General features: G+C 48.4%; 1 long non-coding RNA gene across 1 annotated transcript; it reads left to right on the top strand.

The window, feature by feature from the left end:
- The first annotated feature begins 486 nt into the window (after nucleotides 1–486).
- On the top strand, nucleotides 487–12788 carry LOC110353826 (uncharacterized). The gene is made up of 3 exons (XR_005260592.2): nucleotides 487–543; nucleotides 10596–10720; nucleotides 11992–12788. It is a non-coding gene; the product is annotated as an uncharacterized lncRNA (long non-coding RNA).
- Nucleotides 12789–13654: the final 866 nt, after the last annotated feature.

Below are 13654 nucleotides of genomic sequence, written 5' to 3'. Positions count from 1 at the left end.
GCGTTTCTGGCTCTGCTCACTGGAAGGTGCAAATTCCAACTTCAAAGCATCCAAACTTCACAGCAGCTTTATTTTTTTTTTCCCCTTTTTGTCTCTGTATTTTATCCGCCTGTCCTAACCCAAACCATGGTGGTGCCTTCCTGGAGATGCTGTGCTCACCCACCCGTGCCAGCCCTTCCTTGGGGCTGCTGTCCCCAGTGGCAGCTCTGTGCTGGGCACAGGGGACATTTCCCCATCCAGCATTGGCACTGGGGCACAATGCCCCGGCAGTGCTTGTGCTGCTAGACATGATTGGGCTGGAAAAGCTCTGCCTGAATCCATTTTGTTTGCAGGCTGCTGGGGCAAACTGGCATCACCCGCCCTCTGCCCCAGCTTGGGAGCCCTGCAGCAGCTCGATCCTACAGCACAGGATGTGTGGGGCTGGTCCTGCACAGGTGAGCACAATCCCACCCTGTCCTGGAAGCCAATTTAAGCTGCCCCAGTGATGAGAAGACTTGTTGGATCCTCTGAAGCAGCAGTCTTCTCTGTGCTTGTTCTTCTGAGGTATGCTTGGGATTTATGGCATTTTTTAGGGCACCCTGCAGGAGCATCACAGGTGGCTCTGAGTGCACTGACAGCCTGTGGCACCGCTGGTTCCTGGGGCTGGGTGGTGGCTGCTCTGCTCTGCAGCATTCCCCCTGCTTCAGCATGTGGAGAGCCCCTGCTCAGGAAAGGTTAAAAGTGCCCATGTGAAATTTGGAGCTCTGGCTCAGCTGATGGCTCTGGACCAGGCAGAGGAGCAGTGATATAAAGCACAGAGGCTTAGGAAGACAGAAAGGTGATGCAGTGTGCTTGGAGTAGGCTTTGAGATGCAGAGATGAGGGAGAGTCTCTGCTGCTGGTTGGGATTCATTGCTTGTCAGCTCCCGGTGGGTGCTCGGCCCTCTCCTTGTGCTGTCCTGGCTCCCAGCTCAAACACAAGCAGCTGCCTTGAGACTGATGGCTGACAGCAGCCATAAATCATGATTGCAGTGGCTAGTGGTGAGTTCTGGGTGCCAGTCAGAAAGCAGCTCCTCAGGGTGTTTGTCCCCTGTGTTGGGGAGCCTGGGCAGTGAGCAGGTAGCTCGGTGTGGCTCTGGGGAGCTGCGTTTGGTTACGGGAATGACTGAAGTAGGCAGCCACTGCCCTGGTGCTGGCCACACTGCTAACGAGCAGCCAGGCTTAATGAGGAGCCTGGGGGATGAGGCAGCCCCCCCATGCTCCTCACCAAGCCACCAGGCCTTGCCTTCCCCTCCCTGCTGTGGCCTCACTGCTGTCAAGGCACATCAGGAGCATTGTAAGGTGAACGTGCATGACCCAGGGTCAGGGTGCCACCCTGGGGACCCCCACAACCGCGGGGGGGGGTCACTGTGCTGTTACAGGTGGTAAGCTCCCTCTGTCACAATGTGCCCCCAAGGAAGGTGGGCTGTGGCCACAGATCCTTCTCTGATACTCAAAGTGTTGAGTTAAAGATCTCAGCACAGTAATGACAGCATTTTTATATGTGGTCCCCCTAAGATGGGTAAGGATTAGGTATCCATGCCCTTTAGGAGCTCTGGAATAGTCCTGTAAGGTCACCTTCAGGGTGCTTTGTGTTCTTTCAGGGAAAGACTGTGGGGTTTGGGGTAGGCAGCAGAGCTGGTGTGGATGTGAGGAGAGCTGGGGTGGGTTGTGCCTCGGGGTGAGCACACACCAGTGGCATCCTCACAGGGGATGACAAGCCCTAAGCACATGTTCACACCAGAGAGCTTGTTAGTGCACTTGTCCATCACAGAGCACACAGATTACTTCCTGAATTCCAGAACAAAGCTCTGCAATATTCAGATGAGGAGAATCGGGCTAAAAACCAAACCATGTGTGACCATGATGGGCCCCACTGCTTTCTTCCTCGCCCCTATTTCTGCCTCTGGAGAGCTGCTCTTTCCCTCTGCCCAGCTGCGTGGCTCTGTTGGTTTTTCCCAGCCGAGGAGGATGAAGGTTTGATGTTCCCTGCAGTGCTCGGGCAGCTCTCCCGTGGGTGGGGTGGGAGCTAAATATAACCTGGGGAGGGAAAACAGGGGTGTGGGGTAGGAGTGAGAGCTCTGTTTGTTTTCCTTCTGATCTCTGAGCCCTGTTATGTTTCATTGCTCTGCAAACAGGAGGTCTGGAAAGCTTCCTCTTCCTCCTGTGCCACTGCAGGTCAGCTGGGAGTGTAGTCCCCACACTGGAAGAAAAACTTACTAAATATGTCTATATTTACAGTAATGTTGGAAGAGCAGCATGAAACTGCACCTCTATTTACCTTTTCCAGGATAGATTTTACTGTAAATGTTCAAATAAACTATTTGTATAAACAATTCCTGCAAATTTACGCAGTGCCTGGATGTACTCGCACCTTGCTGCTGAGAACTTACACCCGTTGAGTAACCTACAACGGGGAAACAACCTTTATTGTGGAAAAACCCACTGAAGGCAATGCAGACAGGTGCTTTCTGTGCACCACATCTTGAGGAAAGCAAGGGATGTCCAGTACATTTGCTCTGCGTGTACCTACAAGGATGTGATCCCCATTGCCTACAGCCTGGCAATGCTTCAAAGGAAGCCCTGCCATTGCAGGAAGCGTGGCTGAGTAGGTGCACCAGAGAGCAGAGGTGCTGTGTCAGGAACATAAGCAATGCTCATTGTGCTGTAGAAAAGGCACGACGTGAAGTGAGGCTTTAAGGAAGTGGACTGACTCCTTTGGTCTGTTCAAGCTTGCTCAACTCTCCTGATTTCTCAGGTATCTGACTCTTTAGGAAGTCTTCTGCCCAGAAATGAAGTCTTAGTGTCACGAACAAATATGACCAGTCATGAGCAACTGCTGTGATCGAATGCGAGTTTGGAAAATTGACTTTGTCTTTTATTTTAAAGCCTTGGTTTATGGGAAAACAAACTGGTTTCACTTTCCTGTTCTGGCTTCCAGTGCTGCCTGCACTGGAAAAAGCAAAGCTGTTAGTGCTGACCGTGCATGGGGCTTCCTCTGGTCTTCAGCTCCTGGATCAGTTATAGGGCTTCAGCACATGGCACAAATGCCATCTGGAATAGGTACAAATTGCTTTTAAAGCAAGTCTATATCCCTCTATTTTTTTTATTCCTACATGGGGGGGGGGGGGGGGGGGAAGGGGGGGAAATCCCTGGGGTACTGCATCACATTGTCTTCCATCACCATGAGCCGTCTGTGTGTGCTGTCTTTTGACTTTGTGTTCTCCCTAACTCACGGTATGCAGAGGGGATGTCTGAGTGAGCTTGTCCTGGGGCCTCACCCTGACCATGGCTGATCCTGGCAAATGCAGAGGAATAGCTTAAACTGTTACTTTTTGAATCGGACACAACAAAAATGTTCTTTTCTTCCAATTTCTCTCTTGAACCTTAGATCCACGTGAGCTGGCAAGTGGCTGCATATGTGCTCCTGCACATTTGGGATGAGGGTTGCCACTTCTTTCTCCTCCCAGGCTGGGTACTTCAGAGCTGTGTGAGCTTCCCCATTATTTCTTGTCTCTCAAGGATCAAGGTTCGGCTGCAGGAACATCCCAGTTCCCCAGCTCTGTCCTTTGTGGCTCAGTGCCCTAGTGGCAAACTGACTGCAGCACTCCCCATTGCTGCGACCCCAGTCTGTGCATCCTGGAGGCGCTCCTTTATTTTCCAGACTTGGCTGAGATGCAGGGTGGCAGCATAGGACTTGAGTGGAATCAAAATTGCATTTTAATTGTAAACATTTGTCCAGAAATTAATGTTTCTGAACTAATGTTTCTCTCCAGCCACTGCATTCAGAAACAAATGACTCTTGCTAATTGATTTTCCCTATATAGCGGGAAATGTACTTGTAAAAAATCATCCAAGCATAATTGAAAATTCCCCCTCTTTCAGCAGGTATCCACATCATCACTCAACTGATGCATTTGCTCGTCCTCTGGCAGTCATCACCTAGGACTTGCATAGCTGTCTGTGGAGGAGGGTTAACTTTTCCTAATTTTTGTTTGTTGAGCTGAATTTTGTGACAAAAATCAATATACACATGGAAGACTTCTTAAGTTTGCTTAGAGTCCCAAATAAGTGTGCCCACAGGGGAAATGTAGTTGATGGCTTCCTGCTTTGGTTGGAAAGGTGTATTTGTGTTTTCACACCTGAGATCAGCGATGCCACCACTTGTCCCAGTGTGTAAAACAGTTTTGAGCAACATCCAAAGGCCTTTAGCAGCCCATCACTGGCTCCTTCCGCAGCAGCTGAGCTCGTTTCCAAAGTTCCGGTCTCTGCGGTGCCAAGCTGACCGTCTTGACACCCTGGAAGCAAAACTTAGAACCTTGTCTGAGCTGTAAAACTGAAACAGACCTATTGTGTTCTGCAGGTGGTGGATGCTGAGGGGAAGGCAGGGAAGCTAAAAGCCTGCTTAGGAAGAATGGATGATATGGTTGTGTTCAGTGGCTGCTCGAGGACCAAATTCCACCTTTGGGTACCCATGTAAGATTTGTATGTGATATGAGGTTATAGGATTTGTTTTGCACCAGGAGTGACTGCCTGAGCAATGTTTGGGGCTCCTTTGGAGGCTGGGGCTTCCAGGCAGCAGCTTCCCAGCCATGGATTGACCTCTGATGTCTCAGCCTTGGAAATGCTGAACCCCAGGTGTGTGGGGTGTATACATCTCTAGCAAGCATATGGCTTGCAACAACAGCTTGTACTGCCTCTGATGGTACAAGTCCACCCTACTTCACACAACTTGCTTGCTATGCACCTTCTATGGCAGCCCATGGCCAGCCCTAGCAGTCATGTAGTGCTTTCCAGTGGCTTCCCTCTGATGCTTTGACCTCTCCTATCAGCCTGAATAGATGAACGTAATCCGGGTTTGTTCAAAAGAAATTTTGTGTTGGAGCTTCTCTTGAAGATCAGATAATCTGCTTTTATTTTGATGTTTTTTAATAAAGCTGCATAACAAAGGGTTTCCTCATTCCAGTGATACTGACTGTAATGTGCTTGCAATAATTAATGCCACTACTAATGGAGGATTATAATTCTGCCTTAATTATATCATTAAGATACATTTCATGCATTTAATTGTTTTTGTAAAATGACAGCTAAGCTCTCCTGCCTCATATTTCCTATTTCCTGATCCAATTACTTCACATGCAAAGGCAACCTACTAGTAATGGTGTTTCACAGCTTTTTGCTTTCCAGGGGAAATCAAGTGGTTTTTGGTTAGATATGCCAATACATTTCAGGTTAGAAACACTTCCCTGTGCTGTTTGTCAGTGTTGGTGGTGAACAGATGCACTGAACTCTCTTCTCCTTGCTGGCCCGCATTTCATGAAAAATAGGAGTGTGGGGGGAGAGGCATCAAGGCAGGCCTGGAAGACCAAAAAGGTTTAAAATCAACCCTAACACATGTCCTGCTGCACCAAGGGGAGGTTAAGCTTAGTTGAAATGTGCCACGTCTGGCCCAAAGGCAGGATCAGGGACTTAGGCCCTGGGGACTTGGGCCTCAGGCCTCAGCAAGGCTGACCTGTGGGCCCAGGGAATCACTAGCAAAAGTTCCTGGTCTCTGACACAAAATGCAGCTGGTGGGGAGGAGCTGGCAGCTCTGAGCAGGTGGTATCCCCTGCTGTGAGGAACAGAGCTCAGCTGTGAGAAGAAAGGCTGGGACTTGTCTTTGTCCCCAGCTCTGTAGCTGGTCTAACTGGCACAAAGCAGTGTGACTGCAACAGGCAGGGCTGCAGCCCCGGGCCTTCCTATGGGGCAGCAACAACCAAGAGGTTCAGGATGACCCCCTGGACACATGCAAAGCTTTCTGCCTTCTCTCTGAAATAAAATCAGCCTCTGTCTCAGCAAGGCCTGAGCCACTTGCCCACAGCAAGGCCAGTCTTCTGATGAGGCATCTACAAGTCATACAAATCCATGTGGCCCACTGTGGTCCAAAATAAGCCATAGCACTCATAGCAGTGGTGATGTGCGTGCATGTGTTTTGGATGAGTAAATGCAGTTTTCACTGGACAGGAATTTGTTACGTTTGTAATTCCCAGCTGCTCAGAGGGATGGGAGTGGTGTGCACACTCTGCTCTTTGGGCCTTTTTTGACTGCCACTCCCTCCCAAATCTGTAGTTATTGTATGACTGCACAAAAACAAAATTCAGGACAAGTGGTTAGGAAACAGGGAAATCTGACTATGGTAATCGCTGTAGAAAACAGTGTTAAGTTGCCTTGAGGGGGAAATATCTTTTTGCTTGAGCATTGCCACTGGATTTTTGGAGCATCTGAGAACAGTCAAAACTCCCCATAAGGCCATCTGGATTGTTGCTGCTGTTTGCATTACAAAGCCAGATGCCAACCAAGTGTTGTACATGCTATTTGATCAAAAGAAGATATTCAAGTGGATTTGTGCAGATGACAGAGGGAGAACATCCATGCCATGCAACAGATGCAGCAACTGGTAAATACCTCAAATCAGTCAGCGATGAGTTCTTTCCAAGCCCAGTTCTCCTTAGGTTGGAGACCACTGACTACTCTTTGGTACTCTTTGGTTTTCTTACTGGTGCTAAAAGCTATCACTGGATTTATCTTTAACCTTTATGGCTGGGGAGCAGGGGGCTGGGTCTGAACTGCCTGTGCTGTGGCAGGGAAAGAGGACAGCAGGTGAAAGGAGACTGAAAAAAACACTGAGCCCTTCCACCCTCTGTAAAATATGGCTAAGTATGAGACACCGTGTGCTTTTGGCCTTCTGTAGGGAGGAGACACTGTAGAAGTACTGATTTGTATCATAAAAAGAATCCTGAGTTAACTAGAGTTTCCCTCTGTCAACAGATAAGTTGCACTTGCCTTCAGCTCCTTCCCACTAAATGGCACTGAGAAATCAGAGACACACCAGATACCAGAGAGCTGAATAAGAGATGTGAGGGCACTGATTTGGATTTCCACACTGTGGAAAGTACCATCTTGCATCCTTCTGTTAAGAAGCTGAATTTCTAGTTCAATTTTGCTTACAGGTTCTGTCTGTAGCATTTTGTCATTTAATAGCTTCCCCCCTTACCCCATCTTGTTGTGATTATTAGTAACAAAGTTTTTAGTTTGTGTTTTATTGCAGGTTATCCACCAAATTTTGGGACAAAATAGACAACCATTAATTGTTTTCTCAGAATAAATCAATATAAATTCTCAACGTGGCCATAACAACAATGGTTGTTGCCCTCTGTTAAAATACTCAGGTTGGAAATGATGACATTATAAATGAAAATAATGGTAATTGCTCTCTGAAAAGGCTTTTGTTGCTACACTCGATATCATCTTTGAGCCCTTCCATGAACGTAAGTCACCATAAGTAAAAATAAAACTAAAAATCTCGTTTTCCTAGAGATTGTTGCGTTACATCTGTTGTGTGGGAAATAACAACTCTGACTTTTTGTTTTGTTTGGGATTTCAGAGTGGTTTGTGGATGGGAAATTTCAAACCAATACCATCAGGAGAAATCAACTGCTTTTATTTAACTAAATTTGAAATGTTACATGATATTATGAGTATTTTTGTATACAGTGTGTGTATACATATGTATACACACCTTGAGATCAATATTAATATAGAAACAAGACATTTACTGTATCAAAATGAGAAGAAAACATCAACATAGTTCTTCACACTTTCCTACTGAAAAATGCCAAATCGTGCATGTTGTCAAACTGCCGGCAACATATTGAGCTGGGTGCAGCTGAGCTGAGCCCAGGCTGCGCTGTGGGGAAGGGTATTCATAGAATCATATTCCTTCCTGGGCTCAGGACCCTCAGTGCTGCTCACACCTGGTGCTCAGGGTCTTCACACGTGGTGTTCAGGGCATGGCAGGGGCTTTGGGAGGTCTCTCGCATGGTCCCAGCACATTTTGGCTGGTTGACCTAAGAGGGTTGGGTGCAGGTCCCCGTGCTGATGGACACCCAGGAAGTGCTGCAGAGGATTCAGTGTCTGCCCTGACTCTCAGCTCAACTGCACAAATGCCAAGAAGCCTGGCAGCCCTGGGGTCTCCCTCTCCTCTCTCTTCATGCAGACCTTTGCAGCTTCTCTCTGTAGGAGGTTTGACTACTACAATGCCTTCACAGTCCTTCCCTGGAAAGTAAGAGGCCATTGCATGGAAAGGATGTTTTCAGATTGAATGAGCAATAAAAAGGGGAGGGATAAGTACAAAATACAATGTGACACCACCCTCCTGCACTACTGCAGAGCCCGTGGGTGAGGTGCCTTCCCCAGTTCCTCCCTTCCAGCAGGAACAGGCACCTCCTGGGAGGAGATGGGCTGTCCCCATGAGTTGTCACCGACCCGGGGCTCTGGAGAGCGTCATCAGCGGATTCAAGAACCAAATGTGTGTTTTGGGTGTTTCTGACCCGGATTTGGGGCTGGAGGAGGCAGGCAGGAGCTTGAAGGGGAGCTGCTCAGAGCTGCTCTTAGGGCACAGTCCAGGCACCAGCTCCATGCGGCCACTTAATGCTTCCCCTGCTCCTTAGTTCCTTGTTTCACCTTAATCTATTGAAGTGATTCCCTTATGAACTAGCTCCTGATGTCCTTATTAAACGAGGAGTAATTAATTATTAATTAAGCAGCCTGGACTACTTATTAATTCAACTTGTTAATTAAGTTTAGGACATTAACGAGGCAGCTTGTTAATTGAGGTGCTGGGGGTAGGCGAGGAAGGGGAGGCAGCAGTGGAGCAGGGAATGGGGCTCCTTGTTGAGCTGTGGGTTTGTGGGATCTTCCTGTGCCTGCTATCATCACCCCACAGCAATCCGTCCAGAAGAGCCACCAGGACCTGCAGGATGATTTCTTAGTGATTTACTCAGGGCTGAGCCGTGCTGGGATGGGGACAGCAGCAGCCTGATGGGGATGTAGGTGAGGATAGCTCAGAGGTGTGGGTGGTGATGGGGAGCCGTGGCCTCCTGCTTTTGTTGGCCTTACTGAAATTCACAGATAGGAAATGTGCTCATTGAAATGACTTCTGCCCAAGTTGAAAGATCTGCAGTTTAGAAACAATAATCAGAGGCAGAGACAAACAAGGAGCCTCTGCTTCTCCAGAGACGTTGCAAAGAGAAAGAGTCCTGTATCTCTTTCTGGGAAGCTGTTCTGAGGTCAGAAAGAGCAGAAATATGGAGTCACGTTCGTCCCAGTTGAGTTTTTGAAGACTTGCACTATTACGCAGATGCTGAAAAACCAGTGCCACAGATGGGCATGCTTCCAGTGGCAGCTACCAAAACCCAGCCATGCTTGCTGCCCTTCTCAGCATTGCTCACCAGGCTTTGAAGGCCATGACTCAGAGCCAAAGTCCTCTGGCTAGTTTTTTGGGGTGGGTTCTTGGCTCAGGGTGGCAGGAATGTCCCAGGCTAACCACCAGTAAGGTGACCATTGCAGCTGCTACTCTGACTTTCGATGCTGGTGCAGCCTGGTGCAGGTAAAGGAGACTTAGGGTATTTGAGGGGAGTGCACTACCTGCTAAGAAAGGCTTTAAAACAGCAAAAAAAGAACCCCTTAAATGTTAAAGCTTTGTGAGATAACCCCATGCTGACATCTTACTGGTATCTGGTAATCGGGAGTGGTTTGGTAATTTCAGGATGGTTTCTCTGAGGAGCTTGTTGATGGGCCACTTCTTGGCAGGAAGGCTCCAATGTCACTGGGTTTGTTCCACTGCTAATGCCATTCCCCAGGCTAGCTGAAAATAAAACCATTTCTAATAATTTCTGAAAGTTTCTGAAAAGAGCTGGGGGAGGGGGAGAGCTAATGAGGAAAACACACAGCGTTAGAAAGAGAAGTGCATTCCCTGAAGTCAACAGCGTAAAAAAAAATTTTTTTTTGAATATTCATTTCTACGGAGATTTTCCATCCCTATAATTAATTTGTCACAAATACACTGACAAAGCACTTCTGGTGCTGCGATGAAGGCTAGAGGCAGAGGTGTGCTCAGCCTCTTTTTGAAGAAAAATAACCAGCCATTAAATAACTTTAAACTCCTAAAGCTTTACTGGCCTGATCTTACTGCTTTCATCAAAGAGCGCTACTTGCCCTCGAAGACAGCTAAAGCTATTGAAAAATCGTTATATGGCTTTATTTTTTGGTTGATCCAATCCCCTTCTGGTGTACTGGCCTATTATCTGCAGCAGTGCTTGGATTCAGGAAGGGTGGAGGACGGCCGCAGATTTTTTCCCCTGCATCCCTCCCATCCCAGCCCTGCTGTGCCTGGGTGCGCAGCACAGCCCAGTGGGCATGGGGTGACTCCTGCCCCTCAGCTGCTGTGATAGACATGGGGGTTTTTGTATTTTTTTGGGGGGTGGAGGGGGGAGAAGAAAGTGAAATCTTTAAAACACCCAGGGCTGGTGGTTTTCCCCTCTGTTTGTGGAGGGAGCAGTGACGTTGGGTCCCCGGGACTCTCACCTGAAGTAAAAGACCCCTGACAGCACCAGGCAGCAAATCAATGCCAAATGTCTGCAGTGGCTGACAGTTAACGACATCTGCCTCGTTAGGTCACACCTCTGCTCCCCGCCAGGAGGGATCGGTCGGGTTGGGGAATTACTCCTCAAGGTTTCCTCCTTTGTCTCCCTACCTCAGAGCCCGTACTGCACGAGTAAGGGGCAGACACCCTCGTGGGCCCAGATCCGTGGGGCTGCTTTCTGATGGGAGAAGGATGAGACCTGACTCCGTAGCCATTACTCACACCAAGCAGTACTCGTTCAGTAAGTCTGTGCGTGTAAATAAGTCTTTGTTGACGTGAGTAATGGTGGCAGATTCTGGCCCTGAGTTATTGCACGAAACTGTCTCAGGCTCAGGAGAAAGCTGCATGATTCAGAGCTAGCCTTAAAAATAAAAGTTCTAAATCCCAAGTTATAATGTGCCATTTGGCTCCTGCTAAAGTTGGTCTAAAAAGGCTGTGCTGAATAATAAAAAAGATCAAGCTTTTGATGTTGAGTTGCATGTTCAAGCATAAAATCCAGCCTTGATGAAGCTTAGCCTGGCTTATTTCACTCAGGCAAAGACACTAAACAAGAACCTTACACTATTTCTCATTTAGAGGAAATGTCTGTGCATTTAAAAAAAAATACTTGACAGATAAGTAATTAGGAAACATCTGGCCAAACCAAAGGCAACAGAAGTGATTCCAATCAAAGGTGGCTCACTGAAAGCTTTTCATCTCGACTCCAACAGAAACGGCAAACTTAGTGCTTAAAAAAAATTCCAGCTTTCTGATGAAGTGTTAAAAAGGCAGACAGCGAAAAGTGCATATACAGACACCCAGCACAGGAGGCCGAACACAGGAGGAGAAAAATACTGGGCTGTGCATACATGGAGGTGTGTGCCAAGGGCCCTGAGGCAGGGCCAGTGCTTTGACACTGCTGCGGTGTCTCTGATGGACTCCCCAGTCCATCCCTGGTGCCGTGACGGACACCTTGTTGGGAAGGGTCTGGCTGTGGCTGCCTTGCAAGCCCCAGGACCAGCACCGAGTGGCACGTCCTGCCTTATGGGCACCTCTAGGGCAGCAGGGGTGAGCCTGGTGCTGGTGCCAGGCTGGGTTGCAGGAGCTGAGGTTGCTGCAGCCCTGGCAGGTGTTGCAGCATTTATCTTCCTCAAAAGTTTCATCTGAGCTATGCATAGAGCAATGGCACATCCTTATCAGGGGTTGGGGTGAGCAATGCTCCCGTTCAATAGTCTCTGTTTTGCTTGGCATGATGGTTTGAAGATCTTTTCCCTGTATTTAGTGAGCAGCAGTGGTTTGGAGGCTCTGTTAAAAGAAATACCTGAATTGTCTGTCTGCTTCCCTGGAATTGTGCTGGAAGGACTTTGGTGTGCTCCTCAAGAGGAGATGTTTTCTGATAACGCCTTACCTGTTGCAGCTCCTGTTAGAAATGGTCCCCCATTTTTTGTTTTATTTTTTTTTTTAATTTCAAACAAGCTTCATTTTGGAAGTTTTGGGCAAAGTTTTAGATTTATTTCTCTTTCTCCCTGGCAGGTCTCTGCAGGTCTAGCATCCATGTCCATTCCCTCATGGTGCTCCCTTGTGGAGCTTCGGCAGAGGCTTTGCAGGCGCTCGGAGTGACGAGGATGGGAGAAAGGAGGGGATCGGTGCTCCGACACAGCAGCCATTTTAAGCTGCTTCTTCCACAGCTGGAAATCATTGCGATAGCATCAGCTGCCAAGGAGAGTTATGAGATTTGGCAGGATTCAGAGGGAAAGAGGTAGCAGCTAAATCACTTGTGAATAGCAAGCGCTTCAAAGGCAGAGCGTGGGGCCCTGGCTGGCGGGCGGGTGCTGTGCCGGGATGGATCCGGACCCGGTGAGGGTGCTGGGGGCAGCACGAGGCTCTGAGCAGGGTGAACGGCACCCACAGGGCCTGACCTGCTCTTTGTGGCCCCACCGGTGCATCCCCAGGCACAGGCAGCTGGGACACCTCGCAGCTGGAGCTGATGCATTATTCAGCAAGGAAATAAGTGCTCTGCAACCCCACCGCAAAAAAAAAAAAAACCACAACTCCATAATGCAAGGATAGGAAGCATACAATATATTCCTCTCCAAATTAATTGCTATTATTTTGATTAAAACACATTATCATATAAATATTTGATTAAGAATGTGATTAAATCTTTCTTGCTTATGAACTGTGACAACTTTAAAGTCTAACCTTTTATAGCTTGGCACCACATCATTATTTTGCTCATTAGCTACGTTTAATAATTCGATCTCATAATATGCTTTGCCATTTGGAACCTGCCTTTGTGTGCCAAGTTCAAATCGATGCTGTTAGTTATTTGTGCCACTGCAGATAATTAAACAAAAATTAAAAGCAATTTAACCTTGCAGTCTGGCTGCGGGTGGATCGGCGTTTGAGCACAAGTCAGCAGAGTTTGTTCTGCTGATGGGACCTGTGTGGGAAGGGGGGGTCTGAGGTGTCTCCTGGGGCACAGCAACTGCAAGCACGTATGGAGGAGCCCAGCCAAGAGCTAACCTCCAAGGGGAGACATTTTCTATTCCCCCAGGAACAGAGGTAGCTGCAGGTAAGGCTGCTGCCCACCCACCCTGAGTCCTTCTGGGGGCTCCAGGCAGTGGGAACAAGGCTGTTACTTTTGGGCAGGGCTGTGTGCTGTGGGTTCCTGTTGTCCCTCAGCAGGATCAGGCCCTCGTAGGCAGTCTGGATGCAGAACGATGCCTCTGTCTCTCCCAGATTACTCCAACCAGCCAGAGCCCACTTTCCTAATTTAAACCGCACACAAAAGCTTGCCTTACATGGTCACGGATGCTATTTTTAGGTTTGCCAATTAATCCAGCTCCATTTGAGCTGGATTAGAAATCACATACCCCCTTAATTATAGGTGTATAAACTCCAGACTGGCAGCTGTTTTGACATTCTCAGCTGGGAAATTTGCCCTAAACAGCCGCCCCCTCCCCGAGCGGCTGCGGGAGCGTGAGCCCGGTGCTGCCTGCCTTCGTGCCCATCTGCTGCGGTGGCACCGCGCCTGCTCGCGGCGCGCTTGGACGCCTGCCCTGGGACACAGGTGCCAGGCAGCGATGAGCTGAGATGGGCAGCCTCCCTCTCCCTCTCCCTTTTTTTTTTTTTTTTTTTTTTCTCCCTGCAGGAAATCTCCTCTGTCCCCCAGGCCTTTTCTTTCTGATGCAGA

Source organism: Anas platyrhynchos, chromosome 21 (genome assembly GCF_047663525.1).
Source record: "Anas platyrhynchos isolate ZD024472 breed Pekin duck chromosome 21, IASCAAS_PekinDuck_T2T, whole genome shotgun sequence".
NCBI classification, from domain to species: Eukaryota; Metazoa; Chordata; class Aves; order Anseriformes; family Anatidae; genus Anas; species Anas platyrhynchos.
This window is presented reverse-complemented; position numbering and strand designations above follow the sequence as displayed.